Raw genomic sequence first — 9343 nt, 5'->3', positions numbered from 1 at the left:
GTGACTAGTTTTGTTTTTTATTATGTGTCCTAAACAAGTGTTTTCCAAACTTTCGGAATATGTGTACCACTTCATTATTAATAATTAAATTATTTTTTTTTAGAATTAATCCAGTTGTGTGAAAAGGCTTACAAAAGTATTTAGACTTAATGTGATTTGAATTATAAAATTACTATAAGTATAACATGAGTTATAAATATTTAATATCTTTAAATGCCTTTTTAAATTTATTTCTAAAGTATTTGGTTTAATAGTATTTGTTTAAAGTGTTTGTGGCTTAAAGAATTAATAATTATATCAGTTTAAAGATTTTTTTGGTATTGCTTTAAAGTGGGTAGAGAGTAGAATTAAAAGAATGTGTAGCTCATCGGCAAGGCACTGTGCTTCTAACTCCACGGATCTGGGTTTGAATCCGGCCGTTTCAGATAATTATTTTCGTTTCTCCGTAGCTGTGAGTTATCTCTGCAGGCTTGGGAGCCCTCCGAGGTCCACCCAGCCTCATAAAGTACTCGTACTTGGGTAAAAATCTGGAGGTAAAAATTCTGACCTAATCACCTTCTTGCACAACCGTGGGTCTAGTAAAAGTAATTCACTACAAAGTACTGGGGTTTTAGCTGTCTAGATTTAATGAATTGGTCAAATATTTTTAAGTGCAATGAAATTATTAGTATAAACTTACATTTCTCTTGGATTATTTCTATGGGACAAATTTAATTTTTACAAAAACTGAAAACAAACAAAATAAAAATAAAAATTTCAAACTGAGTAGTTTAGTTTTTGTAAGTATTTTAATCAAAACCATAGTCTTTTGTTGCTCAATTTATCTTTTCCTGAATTTATAAACCATGATCTGCGATCTGTATTGTAAAACAACAATAGTTACTGTTGTTGCAACCTGTACAGCTTAGATTTTTGAAGAAGGAGTGTAATAGATTGGTTGAGCTGCTAGGTAAAGAGAAGCCAAAAAGGTTATTTTTATGATGAACTCCGGGGGTAGAGGAGTAGGAACCAATCACTGGCTGCCTTCTATTTTAGATAAGATTACAAGAGCTCCAAGGGCTTTGAAGGAGAGAAGGGTATGCCAACCCCCTGGCATCTATATATAGATAAATATTTCTCTAAGCATGCAAAATCGAAAACCGTTCACATTGAGTGTTATAGAGCAGTTATAATTGTCATTGCAGCTCCTACAACTAAAAATTGATATAAACTTCATCCTCAGGAGCCTGATTCAAACATTTATCATTCCTTAGTAATTCCTATTCCTATTAATCTTGGGATTTACGACTTTGGCATTATAATATAAATCCTTCAAGAGAAGACGAAGGGACGCCCGATAGTAATATACAGAAGTGAAGACAGAGTTAGTAATTGTTGTGACGCCAGCCGGGTCGTAAACTGCTAAGTGCATCGGCTCACCGTGCCGCGACTGGAGCCTGCCGATTCGTAGCGGTCTGTCGCTACCGTCAATGCAACGTGACTACATCCAACGTTGAGGTTAACATGTAATGAATTGTATTTAAAGTTACTAACTCAATATTATGACTTAACGAAGAATATTAATATTTTATATTTGACAATCAGGCTAATCAAATTTACATACATATGATTTTTTAAAAATACTAATTTCGTAACTCCTCCTCCTCACTTCACTAGCTGAATAACGATACTTTTACTTTATAAATATTCTTATATATAAATCGCATTACACCGGTTTTGACCGTCCGCATCGAAGACGATCTCTTTTGTTAATTTTTTGAAGCTGTTCCCTTCGTCCTAAAACCTATATTTTCCTCCCACACAATATCCTTTATAGTACAAGTGCCCAAGAGGAAAAAAAAGCAGTTATCTCACCCCAATTTTTGATTACTTTAATGAAAACTATTTATAATTACTAGCCAAAATTCATGAGTCTGCCAAGTATAGGTAGGGGGAATAAAAAATGGCGGCTGTTTCAAAGCGAAAAAAAATTTTTTTTTTCTTTCGGAGCTCTATATCTTAAAAAGCAGGAACAACACAAGAAAACGTAAGAGATCATCATTTGAAGAATAGTAAATTTGATAAATTATGTGCCCTAATAGAGTTATTTACGTTGAATATTTTTCGAGATACAGCTTCTTAAAAAGCAACGTTTCAGAAAAATGTTGTATGGGATCATACTGAAAGATCAGTAGTTAGTGAATTTATTCTGAATTATATCTCAAAAACCATTAGACGTACAGATGTCCATTAGCACTCAAATTAAAGCTAGTTTAATGAGCTACAAAATAGTTTATGGTGTTTATCTTGGTAGGAGTAATAGTTTACATGAAATTTGCTAAAATAAATTGATTTATAGTTGTTCGGACAAATTTTCATTTGCCAAATTTATATTCACATGTGAATGTCATAGAAACTACTACCCCTACGAAGATAAGTGTCATAAACTACTTTATAATAAGTTAAATTTCCTTTATTTTGAGTGTTGGCAAACATATGTGCGTCTTATGGATCTGGAGATATATTTTTTTCAAAAATCCAACATTTTATACGAACAACTATAAATTAACATTTTGTGAGTTTATTTTGTCAAATATCATAAAAACTACTACTCCTACAGAGATAAACATAATTAACTATTTTGTAATAAATTTAACTAGCTTTAATTAGAGCGCTGGCAAACACCTGCACATCCAATGGTTTCTGAAATGAAGTTTTTCATAAATCAAACTTATTGTCCGAACAACGATAAATCAATTTATTTGAGCAAATATCATAAAAACTACTATTCCTACAAAGGTAGAGGTCTTCTTTATAGTCCATTAAACTAGCTTTAATTTGAGTGCTAATAGACATCTGTACGTCACATAGTTCCTACCTGAATCCTAGATATAGATTTTGAGAAATAAATTAATTAACCACTAATCTTTCAGTAGATTTTTAAGAAATTTTGCTTTTTAAAAAGCTATATCTCGAGAACCATTGGACGTAAATAGCTCTTTTAGGGCTAATATTTTAGCAACTTTACTCTTCTTTAAATAATGCTCTCTTTGTTAGTTTTTAAGATATAGAGCTTCGAATAAAAAATTAATGTTTTTTTAAGGTTTTGAAACAGCCGCCATTTTTTATTCCCCCTACCTATACTTGGCAGACTCATCAATTTTCTACTATTAATTATACATAGCTTTCATTAAAGTAATCAAAAATTGGGGTGAGATAACTGCCTTTTTTTCTTCCTGGCTCTTGTACTAGTAATACTCTACTCATTCCTGCTGAACAGATCCATTACCATGGAACTCGTCTTAACAAACGTTAAACTAGGAATCCTTATACAACATTGAAACAACAGGAAACTACTCATCTTATATAAATAGAGATAATAAATATTTATATATAACATAATAGTTATATTAGTTGAATATAAGAAAATAAGTAGTTGAAAACTATTTTTGTTTCTTTTGACCGCGACTCGGACCATCTTCTTCATATTTGAAACTACTGATCGATTCCGACTATTACAACATTAACTAAACTTCCAATTAATTATAAAATACTCATTTATTTGACCATAATAAGGCCTATTTGGACTTACCATGGATTTGAATTTTGAACTTGGATTTGAAATTTGGGCCACTAGAACAACCGAATCCCCGTATACAATCCTTACAATCCAAAATGCTGCTTGCTTTGTCACAAATAAAATTTCACAAAGAAATGTCACACCATTCTCTAATTTTAGCCACTTTTTCGATGTTACTCGATTTAAATAACTTAGTCTCCTCTTCCCGTTTAAAATAAATTTTTCAAAGGTGCTGACTATAAGACCGTCGCTAATTCTGCTTGGCTTCCGAAAAGAAGATGCCCTCGAGACCTTCTAATTTAGAACGCCATTAGAGTTCTGCTAATAGAAATATTTTTCACAATGTTGTATCGTACTTTGCAGATCATTTAATAGTTGTAAATATTAATAAATAAAAAAATAGCAACAGCTTGAATAATAGTTCTAGTTAAATTTATTATGATATTTGCAAGAATAATTTCCTATCGACATCTCGCTGACTACCTTTTGGAGTACCTTATAAGATATTCATTCAATCAATGTGTAATCAAAGGTCAAGCCTCAATACCTTCTACTCTAGAAATGTTATTCGAGTTTTACCAATAGGTTATTTCTCCATCAGGTTGATTTAATAAATTGTTATATTATTATTTTATTATATTAATAAAATTAGTCAATAAGGAATATAAATAAATAAAAAATTCAAATTTCAAAATAATCATAAGAATCGTCTTAAAAGAAAAGAAACATGAACGTAACAACAAATGGAAAGAGATTAGTTGAGCCTTGTACGGAGTGAAGGGTTTAGTTCTGCAATTTCGTGAGGGAATCTTTCGAAAGAAGTTGGATCTAAAAGTTTTGCGACTTGTAAACTTTTAGAGACTCCCCTTTTTACTTATCCGTTTTGAGAAATCCCTCGACGGAATACAGAGTGAGGCGTTTCCTTTCCAACTCCTTTTATTTTCCACTCGTTATGCTAATTTCTTCAGTGGGCTGTAGGGAATGCGGCCTTGAGTAAATGGTGGATATAATAAACCACCACTCCGATCGTTTTTTATTAAGGTTGATATCCACGATGGACACAGTTCTAGGAGGTAGAAGGCCATGAACTTGTTCCGCGAAGTAGCCATGTGGAACATACGGAGGATGCCTACGGTACCTTCGCGCCTAAGTGCTGCTTCCTCAGTTTCCACGCTATGTTATTTCGAACGGACCGTTAAAAACAGGTGTAAAGTTTTTTTTTATAAAAGAAAAAAACCATTAATACCTAACTTGATAACCAGAACCCAGATTTTTCTGTAGATTTTTAATTTTCTTTTTTTTTTTATTAATTTTATTTACATTTTCCCATTGGCTATAGTCGATAAATAGTAAATTTTAAAGTGCAAATAAATTTTGTACGATATATAGATGTGATTTTTAAGTTCCTTTTGCTTTTTTACACATTTATAGTTTTTAAATTTAAAAAAATTACACAACTATTGTACATCCCACTGTTCTATATGGATGCGAAACTTGGCTTCTTACACTACGGAATGAACAGCGCCTTAAAGTTTTTGAAATATAATTAATGCCAGTAAATATAATTTAGGTTATGGCAATGCGGCATATAAGATGGGCTAGGGCTTAGTATCGAGAGGATTCCTAAAATGTTAATAAATACTGAATCGGCGAGTAAACGTCCGAGGAGTAGACCGAAACGTAGATGGGAGGATTGCGTTAAAACTGATTTAGTAGGTTTGGGTTTGGAGAGACGTCGGTGAAGGATATATGCTCATTAAGCCTTTATTATTTTAGTTTTTAAACATCAGAAAAAAAAGCTATACAATAAAAATAAAAACAAAACAAATAAAGTAAATAAAAACATCAATTATATGTGATGAAGAAATGAACCAAATGTATTAAATTTCGTTAAAAAATAAAATGTATACAATAAAACAAATTTAATATATAAATTATATAAAATTTAGTATTTAGGTTTAGTTTATGTTTTGTATAATATATACTATAATACTATGTTTAGTACGTTTGTGAGTGTATCTTTTTAGTGATGTTGGCAAAATAAAATTAGTTATGATTGTATTTAAAAACTTATTGGCAGTAAGAAGATAAATAAAACACAAATAAATTAATCAGTAACATATCTTTTATAAAGATTAATACGATGTATTAATTAATCTGTTTATAAGAACCTTAATCTTCTATCGCTCAAAATATATTTATAAAATGATCTTTCTACACTATAAAAAAAACAAAAAACAATATGGGACTCAACTATATGGACTTATTATGGAAGTTACTGGGTTTAAATTAAATGTTTGTGTTATAGAGTTTATTTTAATTATTTACCTCAGTTCTTTTCATATTTTCTATTATTTAGCTTAGTTATCTAAAAAAATAAACAATTTTTGTATATAATTTTATTTGTATCCATTTTAGTTCATATTGAATTATCTTATTGTATTTATTATTATATATTCACTTTTTATTTTTAATTAATATGGTGTAATTGTGTTATTCCCTAATGTCTTTTGCCATTGAGTGTGGAATAATGTATTATTCCAATAAAATTTTGTTTTTTTAAATTAATATTTAAGACAGATTTTTTTGATTAAACCTTTTACATTTTTTTTCAAATAATTCTTCTAACTTGGTGTAAGAGTACACTACCAATTGATTTAGTTGTTAAATATTTCAACAAACAAAAAACTATTAATTTTGTTATATTTAGTTGACGAACGAATAATGTAGTCGTAAATGAAAGTGAGATTATTTCTCATTATTGAACTATTCGTTATTACTTCCACTTTCCTAAATGTGGAATACCTAGTAAGAAGTATTGCGATCATGAAAAATGTCGAATACCAGTTTTCGATGGAAGTACACGTTTTTCGATCTCCTAGTAAAAAAAAAATTAAATTTCGCAATATACTCTTTGTGTGTACAGGTTAGTTCAAAAATGAAAATTCGTACGAAATTTATATATATAAGGATGATATATGCCTACGATGTTACAAAAACTTTTTCGATAAAATCAACTAACCAGAAGTTCTACTTTCTGTAATCGATTTTCCCAAATACGGTTTTCGATTTTAATTATACTTGTAAAGTCAAATTACGTTCCATTGATATTTAATATCAGCTAGGCTTTGTCCTCATTGAAATCATTTAACTGGGCTTAAATGTCTAATTTTCAAAAAATTTAATTTTCAAACAAAACCATATTTATTTATTTTATGCCGACGTTTCGATCTGAGTTTCAGGTCTTCATCAGGGCTATAGAACAAAAGAGATAACAACAACATTTAGAGAAACATAAAATTGAAAAGGAATAGTATACAAACAAATTTGGAATTATACAAAATATTGAATTGAATCATAAATGATAAAAAATTGATAACTGATAATTGAATAGTAAAAAAATAAATTGATTGATAATCGTGGAATTAGATGGTAGTATATTGAAAACAATGAAAGATGAAATATAATATCATGTAGGTAAGAAGATATGTATACTATAAGATATGCAAGTAGTGTCTAAAAAACTGAAAAAATAAATAAATTGAATCTACAAATTGTGTGGAAAAAATTATGATTCAATTCAATATTTTGTATAATTCTAAAATTTGTTTGTATACTATTCCTTTTCAATTTTATGTTTCTCTAAATGTTGTTGTTATCTATTTTGTTGTATAGCCCTGATGAAGATCTGAAACTCAGGTGGAAACGTCGGCATAAAATAAATATATATGGTTTTGTTTATTTATTTTGTTCTTTGCTGACCGCACCCTCCGACAAACTTCTCCAATCATTGATCTACGGTCAACTATCTACACCTCATAATATAGAATAGTTTATATTCTAATTAGAAGATTTCTTTACTTGAACAATTTAAATATTAATATAATCAACTTCCTAAAAAGGCACTCTAAAATAAAAATTTTGAATAAATAACAATATCTACCCTTAAAAAATCTGAAAATCGTAATTTCTTACCTAAGTACTATTTAATTAAAATTAAAAAAAAATCTATAATTATCTATCTATAACAATGCATACAGTAAATATTAAAAAAAAAATAATGTATATAAAATATAATTTATAAAATCAGTAATAAATATACATAAAAAAGTAATAAATATATATTTTAAAAAGTAATATATGTAAAAAAGTAATAAATATTAAAAATATATACAAAAATTCGGTTTAGCAAGAATCTCTGTTGAGAGCTCCCCCTGATGAAGACCTGTAAATCAGGCCGAAACGTCGGTACGAATAATTAATTTTTTATTTTTTTGTGTTTTTTTTTTTGCTAACCGCACCTTCCCCCTCCCCCCCCCCCAAGATCATCTTCTCCACTCACAAAAAAATATTTTATTGCAGTTGAGATTTATCACCTTGAAGGATTCGCATGATTAGAAAGGCCATGCGAAGAACCTCAGACTCAATTGCTATAACAATCACGTGCTATAACCATTACCATCAGAGAGCGGAGAAATTAGCAGAGTACTGGCTGTACTTGTACCTACGCGGGGTGCCGAGCTGGGTTACGCAACAGATTCGCGAAGTCAACGACCCCAAGGCAGATAGGATCGTAACCGCCTTTACAAAGGAATGCTTTTCCTATCTTATAGCCTCTTCTCCGAGAGAATCACTTTCTAAGCAGGCAAATAAACACCGCAGATTATCTCCCGAGTACAATCCGACGTAGAAGGTACGTCAGACCTTGCCGATGTGGTCGACTGAAGGATAGCGAACAGTCAATAGTGAAAGTATATTTACTAGTGTGGTATCTATGGCGTAAGGGAATTATTATTGTTAATTATCACATGAGGTTATTGTGGTTTCTATAGAGGCTACGAGGTGAAAGGTATGTTTTAACCATCACAGCGAAACAGTTTATCGACATGAATAAATGAAATTTAAAAGTCCCTTGATGCTCAATATACAATTTTAAGCCAAATAACAAATAAATTTTATTTTATTTTTCAAATTTATTTATTGATAGTCTCTGCTGACATTTAGTAAATTTGATGTAAGATTATTATGATGCGATACAGCCAAAACAGGTCTCGAGGCCATCTTGTTTTCAGGAGCCTCGGAGGATTATCAGGAATAGAATAGGAAGCAAGGTTAGAAACTGGTGGATTTGGGTGGTTAGGGAGTTTATAATGGAAGGAATGATATCTGGTTCGGGCTAGATCGGTTACATATAGGGCATTAAAGTCTTTATGGATGATAATATTATGTGACAAGGTAAGGAGTATTGAGAGAGAATTTTAGATTGTAAGAATTGGATACTAGAGAAATCCAGATAAGCCTTATTATAGTCATGTAGAGAAGTCTTTTCCATTTCCAGGATTGGAAATTTTCCAAATTTTCCTGCAGAAATTTGAAAAATGGAAACTTTTGTGCAGTTTCCTATATTTTTAATTTTGTTGAGGATTCTAAGTTAACTGTTTGTCCTGATGTAGTACAATTTTAATTTTATTTTTTCATTATTGATTTACATATATGTACTAGACTGATTATCACATTTCTTTACATACTTTCATGATTTTACTCTCACTAATCTATGTATAGAATATATAATATGGGGAAGTATTGTCATCGTGAAAAATTACGAATTCGAGTTTTCGACGAAAATGCACGTATTGAGGTCTCCTGAGTCCGAAACCATCGCGAAATGGTCTGTGTGTGATTTTGCTCAAAAATCAAAGGTCCTAAGGAAACAGTGCTCTGCTTTGTCTTGGTGGAGTGGCGATCTCATTGAACAAAGAGTTTGAAGAGGCCTTCAACCCATCA

This window comes from Halyomorpha halys, unplaced genomic scaffold (assembly GCF_000696795.3).
Source record: "Halyomorpha halys isolate HHAL.00 unplaced genomic scaffold, Hhal_1.1 Scaffold1044.1, whole genome shotgun sequence".
Lineage (NCBI taxonomy): Eukaryota > Metazoa > Arthropoda > Insecta > Hemiptera > Pentatomidae > Halyomorpha > Halyomorpha halys.
The sequence above is the reverse complement of the archived record's forward strand: the minus strand, read 5'-3'. Positions refer to the sequence as shown.